This window comes from Elephas maximus, chromosome 20 (assembly GCF_024166365.1).
Source record: "Elephas maximus indicus isolate mEleMax1 chromosome 20, mEleMax1 primary haplotype, whole genome shotgun sequence".
Taxonomy (NCBI): domain Eukaryota; kingdom Metazoa; phylum Chordata; class Mammalia; order Proboscidea; family Elephantidae; genus Elephas; species Elephas maximus.
In genome coordinates, this window is record NC_064838.1 from 1261499 (window position 1) to 1278064 (window position 16566).

The 16566-nt window shown below is 43.6% G+C and overlaps 1 protein-coding gene across 4 annotated transcripts in view; it reads left to right on the forward strand.

Annotated features, from left to right (window-relative positions):
- Positions 1-16566, forward strand: part of PTPRN2 (protein tyrosine phosphatase receptor type N2) — a 1957978-nt gene that overhangs the window by 1041343 nt on the left and 900069 nt on the right. The gene's annotated exons all lie outside the window — the stretch shown is intronic.

Below are 16566 nucleotides of genomic sequence, written 5' to 3' on the forward strand. Positions count from 1 at the left end.
TCCATCGCGGACCCACACATAGCTCAGGATCTAGAAAGCTTAAATAAAAGTTTAGATCATCAGTTACTGGTCATTCCTAATTACACATTTTGACATCAATTTGCTGATAGGGCTTGAGTGAGCTTTGCTGTATAATTGGTGTTTGTTGTTATATGAAAAACAGCAAAAGCCCTAACTAGAGACTTTAAGAACAAAATGTGGTGGTGAATAAAATTTTTGCCTTTTCCTAAATCTCAAATTTCTTCTTTTTTCTTTTTGGCTTACTGAAAATCTTTGAAAAATGTATTATATGATCTTTCTGCCTAGTAAGCAAACTATAGAGAAGCTGTAGAGAACAGAAACTTAGTTTGGTGATTTTCAGTACTTGGGGATTACTCCGTGGTTAGGACTCTACAATATTTTATAATCATTTATGAGTTTGGGGTGAGTATACATTGACCCCATCATGGCAGAAAATGACTGTTGGTTTTAGCAAAATCTTTTATATGAATTATTTTTTTACTGAAATGTTGTTCTTTTTTTCCAAAGTAAAATGCAGCAAACGTTTTAGGGATTTGAGTATTCTATTCTCATTAACCGAGGCTGCACTGCATTGACGTGATATTATCTGAAGTTTCGGTATCCAGTGATTGTAAGCAAGGCATAAAATAGCTGGTATCCCCTATGTCATGGGATAAACTTTGTCTTCGTTTTGGTTGCTCTTGATCATTACTTGTGGGATGCCTTTTTGCCTTTGGCAACTTTTACTTGCTAAAGGTAGAAATTTTGGGAGCTAGAAGTTTTGGATCAAAAAGAGTTCTTTCAAAAGTTGTACTAAATGCAGAAATCCTACAAATTTAATCTTTGTAGAAAGCTGAATTCCTCAGGTTCAATTTCATTGTCAGATTTCATTGTCAGACATGTGGCACCTGAGATGCAACTCCACGAAGTAGTGAAGAATTGCTACCTCAGCTGAGCAATTTAACGTGGTCCCAGCGATGAAAGGAAACCAGCAGATTTTATCCTAAATTCACTGCTACCTGGAAAAAAGGGTGTGATTCCTGTGTTAATGGCTTGGCCCCCTGGTGGGCTACAGGGTCTCTCCTTTCCTCACCAACAACATACTTTACCAGTACTGGTTCCTCCATGTGATTATTTGAGCATATTTAAGACCAAAGCAGTTTTCAATTTTTATTTATGAGATATTAGTCTGAATGTGCATGACCCCAGACAGCAGAAGATGACTTTATTTTGGTGAATTCTTTCTATGAACGATTTTTTTAACTGGAATTGAAAGCTTTTTCTCCAAAGTCAGGTGTAGCAAAACATTCTATATTTACAAATGGTCTGCAATTGGCCGTTCATCCCAGTGCTGGGAAATATTACTTTTAAAATTAGGTTTGCTGGAATTTAATGGAATAAAATAGAATGCAGTCTTTTTATTTATTTTTTTTTAATTATGACTATAGACACTGACAATGGCTTTTCATTTATTTTACTGCTTTATAGGGAAAATGAGGTTGATTATTTGAGATTTAATTCCTTGGTCATTTTAAATGTGTTCATGTCATAAACTGAAGTGCTTTAACAAAAAGGAAATTACATATGAAATGTATGATGTTTGAGCCTCACTGCAACAACTTTCTAAATACTTGAGTGTGCAGAATTACGCCAATGCATTTGTTAACTTGAAGCTATTCAAGCCAGAATGTTTCTTGCTTGTTGTATGTGTGCAAAATTGATAACATATATCCATCGTTTATAAATATAAATTAGTTCCTTTTATATTTTGAAAAGTTTTACCGTGTTGTGAATGGACCTGATGCTAGGTAAGAAAAGGATTATGGAAAGTAAGTTTGTGACCATATGGATTTTACTGTCTGGCAGTGTAAATCCCAAGTGTGGAGGGCCAAATCTGCTTTGGGGTAGTTTTTGACAACACAGAAGGAAATAATTTCTCACTGAGTAGCCATGTCCAAATGGGAAGTAGACATGCTCAGTGTTTTAACAACAAATAATTTTGAACTTGAATGGAATTTTTTGTGGTTCCTAGTTCTAAAAATGTTGTGGAATCTTCATAGTATATGTCTCAATTTTGAAATACTGCTGTAATAGAAATACCACAAGGGGGTGGCCTTAATGAACAGAAATTTATTTCCTGACAGTTTAGGAAGCTAGAGGTCTGAATTATGAGGGAAAATCTTTGTCTCTGCTTTTCTAGTGGTCTTTCTTTGTGGTGTTCCTTGGAGATCTCCACATGGTATCTGTTTTTCCCCCATTCCTTCTTACTTCTATGCACCTAATATGTCCTTGGAAACCCTGGTGGCATAGTGGTTAAGTGCCGTGACTGCTAGCCAAATGGTCAGCAGTTCAAATCCATCAGGTGCTCTTTGGGAACTCTATTGGGCAGTTCTAGGCTGTTCTAAAGGGTCGCTATGAGTCGGAATCAGCTCGATGGCAATGGGGTATGGGTTTAATCTGCTCTTGTTATATGTCAAAAGAGAGTAGGTTCTATGCTGACATGGCCTTATTAACATAACAAGGTAAACCTCATTCCCAAATGGGATTACATCCATAGGTATAGAAAAAAAACCATTGCCATAGTGACCCTATAGGACAGAGTAGAATTGCACCATAGAGTTTCCAAGGAGTGCCTGGTGGATTTGAACTCCCAACCTTTTGGTTAGCAGCCATAGCACTTAACCACTATGCCACCAGGGTTTCCATCTGTAGGTATAGGGGTTAAGATTTACAAAACGTGTTTTGGGGGGACATAATTCAATCTACAACAGGTTAATTGCAACCTTCCTAATGTCACTGGGGAGCCCTGGTAGTGCAGTGGTTAAGAGCTTGGCTGCTAACCAAAAGGTCGGCAGTTCTAATCCAGCAGCTGCTCCTTGGAAAATCTGTGGGGCAGTTCTACTCTGTCTATAGGGTTGCTAGGAGGAGGAAATGACTTGATGGCAATGGTTTTTTTTGGGGGCAGCGAGGGGTAATGTCACTGGTAGGACAAACACGTTTTAGATGAATGGTAGTGGTCTTGCCGGTGTATGTTATCAGAATATGAACCTTAATAGACCTTTTGAAATTATTTCTCATATTATGTGCTGCCTGCATGTTTGAGCTCCTGCAAATCCAGCCGTCTGTTTGAGCTTGGTTCCCCCAAGGAGCTTAATGCCACACTGCAGAGATTTTTTGTTATTATTAATGAAAGGAGACATAGCCCTGCTGAAGGAATTTAAAGTGCATTTATTTTGCTAATTTTATATGAAATGATACAAAACTTAATAAATGGGAATATAGTGCATATAGTTAATACCCTATAAAAACCAAACCCAGTGCCGTTGACTTGATTCCGACTCATAGCGACCCTATGGGACAGAGTAGAGCTGCCCCATAGAGTTTCCATGGAGCGCCTGGTGGATTCGAACTGCCAACTCTTCAGTTAGCAGCCATAGGACTTAACCACTATGCCACCAGGGTTTCCTAATACCACATAAAAACATAGTCCTTATCAAATATCATGTGGTATTTATGCTTAGTGATAAATGCAGCTGGTTTTCCTTATTTCTGAATCTCTCTCCTTTATGTTAGGTGATTATTTTCTGGAAATTCTGCCTAATTTATGAACATGAGTATGAGCATATGGTATTAGTGAGTATCAAAAGTAGGTCGGTATTGCATAAAGGGGCACTTACTTCATTTGCAATAAGTATTTTCATTTAGTCAGTGGTTTTCAAAGGGTGGTTCCCAGACCAACAACATCCATATAGCCTGGGATCTTGCTAGAAAGGCAAATTCTTGGGGTCCCACCTGAGACCTATTCATTCAGAACTTGGGGCAGGGGTGGCAGAAATACGTGTTTAAAAACCCTCCAGGGGATTCCGATACCGACTAAAGTTTGAGAACCACTGGTTTAGGTCGCAAGCCTTGTTTGTGCTCATTGGCCCCAAGAGTAGGGATTTTTGGGGAGGATCAAGAGGATCCCAGAGGCCACAAATGCTACGTGCACACAGCAGTAGGGTAATGGTTGCTCCTGTTTCCATATAATGGCTTTCTCAAAGTCCACATCCCAGCACTGGCCTCCATGTGCATGCTTGCCAAAATTCAGTCCAAAACATAAGGAGTTCCTTGAATGTGTTTTTCTCTCCTGCCACTAAACAAACCTATAGGGTTGCTGTGAGTCGGAATCGACTCGATGGCAGTGGGCAGCGGGCATTAAACAAAGGAAAGTTAACGTTACATGTTCCCTTTACTATTACATGGTAATCCAGCTGTTTCTTCTGTAGGAAAGGAAAGAAGAATGAGTAGAAGATTGTGTAGTAAAGATTAGGTAGATAGGTAGGTAGCTGCCATCGAGTCCACTCCAATTCGTGGCGACCTTATGTCCTGTGTCATCCTCAATATCGCCGGCATCTTCGAGCCCATTTTTGTGGCCATTGTAGCAATCCATCTCACCAAGGGTCTCCCTCACCCTTGCTGGCCCTCTCCTTCACCAGCTGTGACGTCCTCCTCCAGCGAGTGATCGCTCCTGACGATGTGTCCAAAGCAAGTAAGTAGGACAATGCTTGATCCGTAAGGTCTTCCTTGGCTCATTTTCAGAAGTAGATCGCCAGACCTTTCCTCTACTCTGTCTTAGTCTGGAAGCTTCACTGGAACTTGTCCACCATGGATGATGTGGCTAGTATTTGAAGTACCAGTGGTATAGATTCCAGCATCACACCAACACTCAAACCACCACAGTATACCGCAGACAAGTGGTAGGCCTTAAGATTAAGGATGAAAAACAGTGGGATTTATCATCTTAAATATCCCAGAACCGTAGTTTACAGTAGAGAAGAATTCTGTGTGAAGTGTACTGAGTTGGACTCACCCAGCTGGTTTGGGACCTGGAGAGGAATTGTTGTTGTTAGTCAGCAGGTCTTTCTCGAGAAAATGTACTTTGTACCGACAGTGCCTGCCCCCACCTCATCGAGCCAGTTATGGGCAGGGGACTCAGGTCTGGCTCATCTTATCCCCTCATTCTTCTTGAACAGTTACTGTCCCTGGATAGGCTTATGACCCCAGCACAACCATGAGATTTAATGCATGGATACCCAATAATGAATGTGAAGTTCTAGACTTGGGACTGCTAACAGTGATCTTTCATACCCTGAAAGGAGAGCCAGTCTGAAGGAAGAAGGAAGCTAGTCACAGAGAGGAGCTGGGTCTAGACAGGGCCTGTGGGTCCAGACAAGACCCCCTGAGCCCAGAAATGATCTTCTGAACCCAGTCAGGGATCCTGGATCCAGACAGACCTGAAGCCAGACATACTTTGCATTCTCCACACACACATACACTTTAAAAATTTTTTCTCACAGAACTGTTCTATTAGGCAATTCTCAGAGCCCTGGTGGCACAGTGGCTAAGAGCTCAGGCTGCTAACGAAAAGGTTGGCAGTATGAATCCACAAGCTGCTCCTTGGAAACCCTATGGGGCAGTTCTACTCTGTCCTATAGGGTCGCTATGAGTCGAATCAACTCGATGGCAACTAGTTTGGTTTGGTTTGGTTTTTTAGGCAGTTCTGAGGCCAGCCCAGAGCTTGCAAGTGTGAGTATATGTGATGTTATCCAGTTCTGTCACTTTCTAGCAGAATGTTCTGGGGCAAGTTTTTTTTTTTTTTGTCATAGATTGAGTGGTGTCCCCCCAAAATATCTGTCAACTTGGTCAGACCATGATTCCATTTTGTGATTGTGATTTTATGTTAAAGAGGATTAGGGTAGGATTATAACACCCTTACTTACTAAGTTCACATTCCTGATCCAACGTAAAGGGAGTTTTCCTGAAGTGTGGCCTGTACCAGCTTTTATCTTAAAAGAGATAAAAGGAAAGGGAAGCAAGTAAAGAGCTGGGGACCTCATACCACTAAGAAAACAGCGCCGGGAGCAGAGTGCGTTCTTTGGACCTGAGTTTCCTATGCTGAGATGCTCCCAGACAAGGGGAGGATTGATGACAAGGACCTTACTCCATAGCTGACAGAGAGAGAAAGCCTTCCTGTGGAGGTGACACACTGAATTTGGACTTATAGCCTACTAGTCTGTGAGAGAGTAGATTTCTCTTTGCTAAAGCCATCCCCTTGTGGTATTTCTGTTATAGGAGCACTAGAGGACCAAGACATCTGCATAGAGGGGGAGGCCTTGTCTTCTGTCTCATGGTACCCCACATGCAGGCTGGCTCAGGACTGAGCTCTATAGGCTCTCAAGCCCTTGTCTGCACATCAGGAGAGTTAGCCCTCAGTAGTTGGAATGCTTTTAAAACATATAATGACAAGTGTGTTCCAGAGAGCTAGGGTCTGAGAAAACTGGACCCTGTGGCCTACAATGTATCCAAATCAAACGTGTTTAATAAGGGAGCCCTCTGTTTGAGCAAGGGCTGTCCAGCCTTCTGGTTTCTGGCTAAAGTGGACAAACGTGTTTATTTTGAAAATTGTAATGGAATTACTTCTGGTAAAGTAAAAACAATCTTTCTGTAATACATATCCGGAATTCAGGCAATCCTAACTGTTGGCTGTAAATAAGCATTAGTGCTTCATGATACTTGTCCACCTTATTTAGATTCTGTCTTGTGCAAAGCATCATGCACAGCCCTGAGTGATATAAAAATTAGCGAGACAGAGTCCCTGCTCTCACAGAGCTTACAACCTGATGATGGGGCTGTAATGCAGGAGAGGCCAACAGAGCTTTCTAACAGAAGTAGAAATGTGTTAGGAGCACTCAGAGGAGGGCACTTAGGGAAGACATCCTTTGAGTGAACTTTGAGGGCTAGGGAGGATTTCAGCTAGACTGGAAGGTGAGATAGGGACCCCACAGAGGGACAACAGGAGAATAGGACTTACAGGGAGTCAAGGAACATGGCTCTATATGCAGAAAAGTGGCAGGAAATGAGGCCGGTGAAGACTTAAAGCTCAAAATTAGGCTTTACAATGCAGGAAATTTTATTTCCAATATCTGCCAAGAAGGATTGGATTTGAACGTTGATACAGCTGATTCAGTGGAGCAGTGTCTTGGCTACACGGGGAGTGTGTCACTATTCAGGAAGGTGTGCAGAGATACTGAGAGCGTAGGGACAGGGAGGGTCTAGCTGGCAGTCCATTCTGCCGTGGCTGTGATGAAATTCCAGAAGCTAGGAAGCCCTTGCGTAAGGCAAGAAGGAGGACCACTGATGCAAAATCAGTCAAGATGCAGCAGTTCTCTCAACCAGCGCCTGCGTGGCCAACTCACCAAGTTACTCAGACTCTCTGTTCTGGCTGTATAGGGTGCGGTGGCAGTGGGCTCAGGGCGACTCAGCTAGAGAAACGGATGAACCATGAATGTGAAAGGAAAGGTGTATTTTTTAATGAAAAAATAAAGAGAATGCTTTGTAAATGCTTGGAAAACTCACTTGCCAAGAAAATCTGTGCTCATTTACAGGTAAATGTGACACCTGTTTTAAAAAAAAAAGAATAAAAGCAAAACTCTACATGGCTTCTACACTCATCTCTGAGATATAAAGTTAGAGAATCAAATTATTTTTCAGTTCAGAAAGATCTTAACCAGTTGCCATCGTGTCAACTCCAACTCATGGTGACCCCTTGTGTGTCAGAGTAGAACTGTACTCCATAGGGTTTTCAATGGCCATTTTTTTCGAAGTAGATCACCAGGCCTTTCTTCCAAGGTGCCTATGGGTGGACTTGAGCATCCAGCCTTTCAGTTAGCAGCCGGGCATTGTAACCCTTTGTACCACCCAGGGACTCCTCTTCATCCAACCCCTTCTGAAACAGATGAGGCAACTCAGGCCAGAGAAGCTGAATGGAATTTGCAACATGACCAGGCACTGAGAGACAGGGCCGGGCTCCATCCTGTCTTGGTGGGTCTGGTAACTTTTCTACAGCAGCAGTTTAGGGACAATCACTTCTCTAATTTTTCCAAGTCAAACTGAGCTACTATTCAAAAATCAGCATTGGTTGAGATTTTCCCTGAGTGTTTCATGCATTACAGGTGGCAGTAGTCACATTCCCCTGCAGCTTCAAGCTCAGTGGAGTTAGAGCTGAGTGTGCCCCTTGTTAGCAGATCCTCAAGGGGAATACTCAGGCAGGAGCACAGCAGCTCCCCTCTCTGTCTTGGAAGAAGTTCACTGATTCAACATGTGGCTGCCTAGAGAATGCGTGCAGGATTGAAGTGGCCAGCATCACACCATTAGGCTGTTGGGACACTTGAACAGAGCACTGGGGAAGAGCTTAAGAAGAAGAGCTACAGGGAAAGAAATACAAGAAGTAGAGTGAGCAGGAAGGCAGAACACAGTGCAATGGGAAATGGCGTCCTGCATGGACGAGGGTCCCTGTCAATGCTTGAGGCATTTGTTCAGTGTTGAAGGTGTGCATATTTGGGAACCCAATATGTGAAATGTTCTCTAAAAGGGAAAATTTGAAAGAAAAAAATGGAGCATTTCCTAGCTCCGACTGCTCTGTATCCTTGTTGATTATTTCTTGGAAGAGAAGAGTTCACTTTCTTTATTTAACTGAACTAATGGATTATAAGTTTCCAAGGCAAAGTGGAGGAAAGAGGCCCTCATCACTTTGAACATTCAAAAAAAATGTTCCCATACTCTGTAATCTGTAGAATAAGAAATTGTCTCTTCAAAGGCCCCCATGTAATTGAGTCAAATATTTCCCCTCTGAGGAGTGTTCAGTGAAGAGGGGCCCTGCCTGATGAGCGCTTTTCCTTTCTTCATGATGAGAAAGAAATACAAAGACAGCACACAGACTCTATTGAGAAGAAAGCACAAGATGGATGATGAAGTTTCATCCAGGATTGATTTAATGGCCCAGCTGTCGAATGCATATTGGTAGTAAGATGTGGTTGTTGCTGTTGAAAAAGAGAGAGAGAGCAATCTGCTAACAGTCAAAACACAATGTCATTTGAGGGATATGTCACTTTTTGGAGTACTCAGGAACTTCGTATGATATAATTTTGATATCTTCTCCTCTTTGTACTTAAGAGATGAGAAAACTTCGTCTTCAGAAAGACATTAAAGATCTATTTGTGCAACTAATCTCTTCTTCTCATCCTCAATTCTCAAGAGACGTATTCACATGCCTCTTTTTATGCCATCTACACACCGCAGCACCACCTGTGGCACAGTACAGTCTGGGAGAAGGTTTGTTTCTTAGGGTAAAGAATTAGTGGCCTATAAGGAAACAGTCTTAGGGTTTTTTTCTGCTGAGATTTCCAAGGTTGATTTGATTACAGTTGGAATATAATCAAGAATCAAGTATTCATTCATGCATACCACAAGTATTTATGGAGTATTTCTACTCCTGACACTGTTATGGATGCTAGAATACCTCGGTACACAGAAACAAATACTGACATAAAACTACGCAGCAACGAAGTGATGTTAAGAGTCAAACCACAAGACCAGGATCAGAAATGTAGCCAACCCAGTCTGCATAAAGCAAAGGCAGGAAACAAGTCCAGGAAATCTGTAGATGTAAGAGAGATGGCCAGGCTTAAATTGAGAGTACAAGATACTGCCAGGAGAATGTGAGAATGTGCTGTGTTGACAGCTCACCTGGGGTCTGTATGAGGAAGGTATGTAGAGACAATGTCCTGCCAAGGATGCACGTGGCAGTGACTCTTCACTTGAACTTAGCTCCAGATTGATTCCAGCATGCCTGGCCTGCTCACTACCTAGAAGCCCGTGTAGGTTCTACAGAACAAAGGAGCAGAAATATATAGACTTACCAGAGAGAAATTCACACTGAGTGGCTACTGAATTCTTTTGTCTCTAAGGATTGTAAAGTTCTCAGTAAGTCTACTTTTGCTTATAAGATCAGTTTCTCATTTACTTAAACAATCAACAAATACTTAGTGAGGGCCTGCCATATACCAGGCACTGTTTTAGACAGTGGGGATACCAAACTGAACAAAATAAAGACTCTACCCAAGTGAAGATTGTGGTCCTGTGGGAAAGATGGAAAATAAATAAATATATAGTGTAACGTAATATATGTCATATCATATTATGTTATGTTATATGTTATACTGGGTTGCTATGAGTCAGAATCGACTCGATGGCAATGGGTTTTTTGTTTTTTTTTTTTTTTTTGGTTTTATGTTATACTGTATTGTGTCATATAATACTTTACTATAGTATAAACCCTGGTGGCATAATGGTTAAGAGCTTCATCATTTCAAATCTACCAGGCACTTCTTGGAAATCCTCTGGGGCAGTTCTGCTCTGTCCTGTAGGGTCGCTGTGAGTTGGAATCGACTTGACGGCAGTGATTTTTTTTTGGTACACTGTATTATTGTTGTTTTTAGTTGCAGTTGAGTCGACTCTGACTCACGAGGACATTACGTATAACAGAATGAAATGTTGCCCAGTCCTGTGCCATCTTTATGATTGTTGGTATTCTGGGCTCATCTTCCAGCACTCTGTTAGATACTATTCTGTTGTGATCCCTAGGATTTTCACTGGCTAGTTTTCAGAGGTAGATTTCTAGGCCTTTCCTCCTAGTCTGTCTTAGTCTGGAAGCACCACTGAAACCTGTCTACCATGGGCGATCTTGCTGGTGTTTGAAATACCGGTGGCATAGCTCCCAGCATCACAGCCACATGCAAGCCGCCACAGTAGGACAAACTGACAGACTGCTTGTGGTATACCGTATACCATGTATCACAGCACATTACGTCATAGTAAATCGAGGAGTTTAAGTCCTGTGAAGAAAAACAAAGCAGGGCATGGGAACTGAGAGTGATGAAGGAAGACTGTTTTAAATAGTTGGAAGGTCAAAGATGGCTTCCCCAAGGAGATGGCTGTGGAGCAGAGACGGACAGGGACTGAGGCAGCAAGCCATATAAACATCTGGGAGAGGAGAGTCCAATCTGGGTGCAGTGACCTCGAGGAGGTAGGAAGGAGGGGGCTATGCTTGGCATGTCCAAAGAACACCAAAGGGGCGGGGTGACTGAACACAGTGTGTTGTGGGGAAGAATGTGGGGCAGAAGGTAACTGAGAGGGACCAGAGCATGCCAGTCCTCATGGCAAGGACTCAGCATTCTTTTCCTAAGTTGGAGGGAAGCCATTAGAGGGCTCGGAACAGGAGCCTCGTATGATCCGTTCTCCACGTTGCAGGGATCACTGGCTGCCCTATGGGCCTAACTGTCAGGCCTAGGGTGGGAGCAGTGATACTGCAGAAATGCTGCTAGAGGTGTTAGTGGCAGATTCGGAGCCAGTAAGAGTGATTCCCCTCCTCAGTCGTTTAGAACAACACTAACTTTTCAGCCAGGGACCACGTAGCCTTTTGGGTTGAAGACTGAATAGAACTCTAGCCTGGCAGGGAGACCTTGTCCTGGGGTGGGAGGAGAGGCCTGAAGGGTCTGAGCGTATTAGTAAGAAATGAGGGTGAGGGTTGGCATGCCAAAGAGCAAGTGCGTAATGACTACAGCTTCATAGAAGTTTTAGATGCATCTACGAAAGGTGCGGCCTTAGCACCCCATAACTCCTTTCTAAACAGCCAGGTAATGACTTCTGGCATCTTGACAAGTGTTTGCTGGAGTGAAGGTCGAAGCTGTCAGCTATAAGATCTATGCTAATCTGCTCATCAGGAGGAGACTCAGGTAGCCAATGTTTTTTGTAATTAGAAGTTGCAAAAGCCAGTTTTCATCCTGACTTTACACTCGGTGTAAATGAATCAATGATGTGAAGTGATTTCATTTGTCATAGTTTACAGGATTACCTGTGTAGAAATAGATGAAGAGTGTTGAAAGAGAGAGATTAGGGAATTGTGGGTAAACTAAATATTAGGAAGCAGTGTCATTCAACAGTCGTTTTTATGCATTCATTTTTATACAAAATGAGGCTATGCATTAAAAATATAATTTATGGGAGAACTACATTTTCACTTTCAAATGAGTGAGCTGATGCAAATCGCATTGCTCCAAGATAGCATGTGGTTTCCCTTTGACTGTATCTGACATGATTGCTCAGAAGAGCAGGTACTTGTTACAGTAAGCATGTTTTCTCTTATTGAGAAATCAGATCATAAGGGAAGAAGGCCAATCACTTGGTGTTGAGGGCCTGAGTGACTCAGCTTTGTGGTTAGCAGCCAGGAGTGTTAACCCTTTGCACTACCCAGGGACCCCATGAACACCTTTAATCAGCCAGACTTTTCAGGGAGTGTGGATAATGTTACATAGAAATACAGCTAAGACTTTAAGTACTAAAACTTTTAAATCCTACTACTGGGGGAAAAAAAACAGAGAAGGAATGTGCCCAAGGTATTTACAGGAAAAAGACCTGTTATAAATCTCAGTTAATTCATTTTCAACTATCTGTGCTCCTTGGTGCTCTGGGGGGTTATCGAGAGGTACATGTCTGTTTATCCCTTCACTAACCACCCCCTTCCTGACACACACACATCACAGACACACACACACACACACTCATCACAGAGACACACACATCACAGAGATACATCCACATATATCACAGAGACACACACATATCACAGAGGCACTCACATATCACAGAGACACACACACATCACAGAGACACACACACATCACAGAGGCACTCACATATCACAGAGACACACATCACAGAGACACACACATGCATCACAGAGTCATATGCACACATTATGAGACACACACATCACAGAGACACACATCAGAGAGTCACACACACGCATTATGAGACACACACATCACAGAGACACACATATCACAGAGACACACATCACAGAGACACACACACACATCACAGAGGCACTCACATATCACAGAGGCACACATCGCAGAGATACACACATGCATCACAGAGTCATATGCACACATTATGAGACACACACATCACAGAGACACACATATCACAGAGACACATCACAGAGACACACACATGCATCAGAGTCACGCACACATTATGAGACACACATGCATCACAGAGTCACACACACACATTATAAGACACACACATCACAGAGACACACACGCATCACAGAGACACACACACACACACCCCACAGACACTACTTTTATGCTTCCACTGCTCTTGCTCTGCTTTTTCTCATTCTTCAGGCCTCACTTCTTGATGACTGCCTTCAATAATTGTTCATTTTCCTCACCTTGAGAGATTTTAAATTTGGGGGTGGGGTTGCTTTTTGTGTCCTTTTTTTTTTTCATTATTTGTTTGCTTTCTGTGCAGATTAGTGCTAGTTTGAGAAAAATACAGCTATCTTCTTTCCAGGTAAGCTAGGTGCTTCTGTGCATTTCTAAGACTGATTTTGGAATCAAATAGGCATACTCTTGAGCAGGGTACTCCTCGGCTCAGTGAAATTCCTTCATACTTTCAAGAAAGCAAACAGTAAGCATAATTTATCCTATGTTCTGTATATATGTATATTAGATGTGAAGGATATCCATTCAGCAAGTGTCCCTACTCCATGCCGTACACTTTTAGGTGCTGAGGATAAACAGGTGAACAGACAAGATCCCTGCGCTCCTGAAGCTTGCCTTATAGCAGAAATAAACAGATAAGTAGAACATGTAGTGTTTTTGATGCTGACAAGTGCTGTGGGCAAAAATAAATCAGGGAAGGAAGACTTGGGGTGACAGGATGGGTGCATTAGAAGCAGCGTGGTCAGGAAAGGCTTTGCGGAGGTGACACCACAGTAAAGAGCTAGGGGAGGTAACAGGTGAGCCCTGGGCAGACCTGGGGAGCAGGAAGCCAAGGCCCTGATGTGGAGGACGCCTGCAGGGAGGTGGAGGGGCTGAGAGAAGGGGATGAGGGAGAGCGGAGGGCAGGCGCATAAGGCCTCCGAAGCTGGTGTGCGTGTGCCCTGCCCACGTCCCCTGGTGCTCATCATTCCCTTTCACGCCAGCTTAGTGTTGTTAAAACAAAAATTATATTAAGCCAATAATATAAATTGATACGAAGTTTATTTAATATATAATTTGCAAATCGGGCAACATGTCTGACTAGCAAGTCAAAGTATTTCAAAGAGAAAAGAACTCCCAAGGATTCTTATACCCCATTTTATGACGTCACCATAGAAAAGGGCCAGAACAATGTTTACGTAGTAACAGTTTACCCTCAGACACAGCTTCCAGTCCCACGCTGGATTTTCTGTTTCTGGAAAATGACTGCACATAGATAGTTCTTTAAGGGAGTTCAATGCCCAAGGCAAAATGGCCTTGACTAATTAGCTTGACTTGAAGGTAGCTTTTAGGAGACCAACCAAAAAAACAAACCCATTGCCATCAAGGCAATTCTAACCCATAGTGACTCTATAGGACAGAGTAGAACTGCCCCATGGGGCTTCCAAGGAGCAGCTGGTAGATTCCAACTGCTGACCTTTTGGTTAGTAGCCAAGCTCTTAAATGACCAGTCTGCTCAAAGGGATCCCCAGTGGTATAGTGGTTAAAGTGCTCATCTGCGAACTGAAAGGTCAGCAGTTAGAGCCCACCACCTGCTGTGTAAGACAAAGATGTGGCAGTCTGCTCCAGTAAAGATTACAGCCTTGGAAGCCCTATGGGAGAGCTCTACTCTGTTTTATAAGGTTGCTGTGAATTGGAATTGACTCAATGGCAATGGGTTTGCTTTTTGTCCGCTCAATGCCCAAGGTTCAAACGATCTCAGGACAATGGCCTAGGTGGGTCACCCCAACTCCATGGATACCAAAAATCTGGGTTCCAGGAGAATTAGAAACTATTTCTCAGTACCTCACCACCCATGCTGTGGCTTGCACCCCAGGGCTTCCTTACCACCCTCACGGAGCAGCCTGGGAGTGCCAGAGGGCTCATGGGAGCGGTCCCAGCAGATACCCCAGCTTCCTTGTCCTTCAAGGGGATAATTCTGAGGGTACTCTGCAGTCTCCCAGAGTTCCGTGGGGTGACAGGTGCTCAGTTTCCCACAGCAGTCAGTCACTGGCTCAGTAACGCAGCCTGTGTTAGCTTCCTTCCTTTCTGTTTCCCTCCCCACTCTGCTACAGAGCGTTCCCTCCAAAGTAACCTGTCCTTGTTCTTAGCTGCTATGGAGTCAGCCCCAGCTCATAGCGACCCCACGCACAATGGAACAAAGTGCTGCCTGGTCCTGCGCCATCCCCGTGATCAGTTGGGAATCAAACTGTTGTGATCCGTAGGGTTTTCCTTGTCTGATTCTCAGAAGTAGATTGTCAGGCCTTTCTTCTTAGTTCACATTAGTCTGGATGCTTCGCTGAAGCCTGTTTAGCATCACAGCAACATGCAAGCCTCCAGTGGCAGGCAGGTGGTGGCCCTGCATGAGGTGCATTGGCTGGAGAGCGAACCCAGGTCTCCCGCATGGAAGGCAAGAATTACCACTGAACCACCACTGTCTCATCCAAAAGAACCTACTTGCACCTAAATCCTTATGCTGGGTCATCTTGTGGGGAAACCAACCTAAGTAGTCCAACCAAAGTAGGACTTTGGCCTTGACTTTGAATGACATGAGAAGCCACTGGAGTGACATGATCTGACACATTTGAACAGGATCCGTTAGCCTGCTGTGTTGGGGACAGACTGCGATGGCTGGGGCGAAAGGACCCATTAGCCTGCTGTGTTGGGGACAGACTGCAGTGGCTGGGATGAAAGGATCCGTTAGCCTGGTGTGTTGGGGACGGACTGCGGTGGCTGGGGTGAAAAGACCTGTTAACCTGCTGTGTTGGGGACAGACTGCAAGGGCTGGGGTGAAAGGATCCATTAGCCTGGTGTGTTGGGGACAGATTGTGGTGGCTGGGATGAAAGGATCCATTAGCCTGGTGTATTGGGGACAGATTGTGGTGGCTGGGGTGAAAAGGAGGGGAAGGCAAGACCAGAATCAGGGAGCCAGTTGCTGCAATAATCCTGATGAGGGTAAGGGATGATATGGGCTTGGAATGGGTGATGAGAGTTGGAATGCTCAGCTTCTGGAAAGAATTTGAAGATGGAGCTGACACAATTTGCCGGCGATAAGGGGAAAAAAAGAGGAATCATGATGGTCAAAGCCACTGGAAGGTGTAGTTCCAATTTAGGAGATGGCATTTTTGGATGATAAGGAATTTGGTTGGGGACAAGTTACACTTGATATGACTGTTATACATTCAGGTATAGTCCAAAAAACTATTGCCGTCGAGTAGAACCTGACTCACAGCAACCCTATGGGGCAGAGCAGAACTGCCCCATAGGGTTTCCAGGACTGTAATCTTTACAGAAGCAGACGCCACATCTCTCTCCCGTGGAATGGCTGATGAGTTTGAACTGCCGACCTTTTGGTTAGCAGCTGAGCACTTAGCCGCTGCACCACTAGGACTAGGAAGTAAGATATACAAATCTGTGATGCTGGGGCAAGGTCCCCACTGAAGACATTAATTTGAGAGTTGCCAGTGTTGTAACTCTACCAGCATCCTTGGAGTCGATTTTTAATTGTAGAGATGAGTTTAGTAGGCTCACCCTTATAGCCAGTCTTCTTTCTTTCCCTCCTTTCTTCTTCAATTCTCTTTTTTCCCTCTTCCCTTCATTCCTTCCTTCTTCAAATATTTGAGTGCCTGCTCTGTGCCAGGCACCGTGCCAGGAG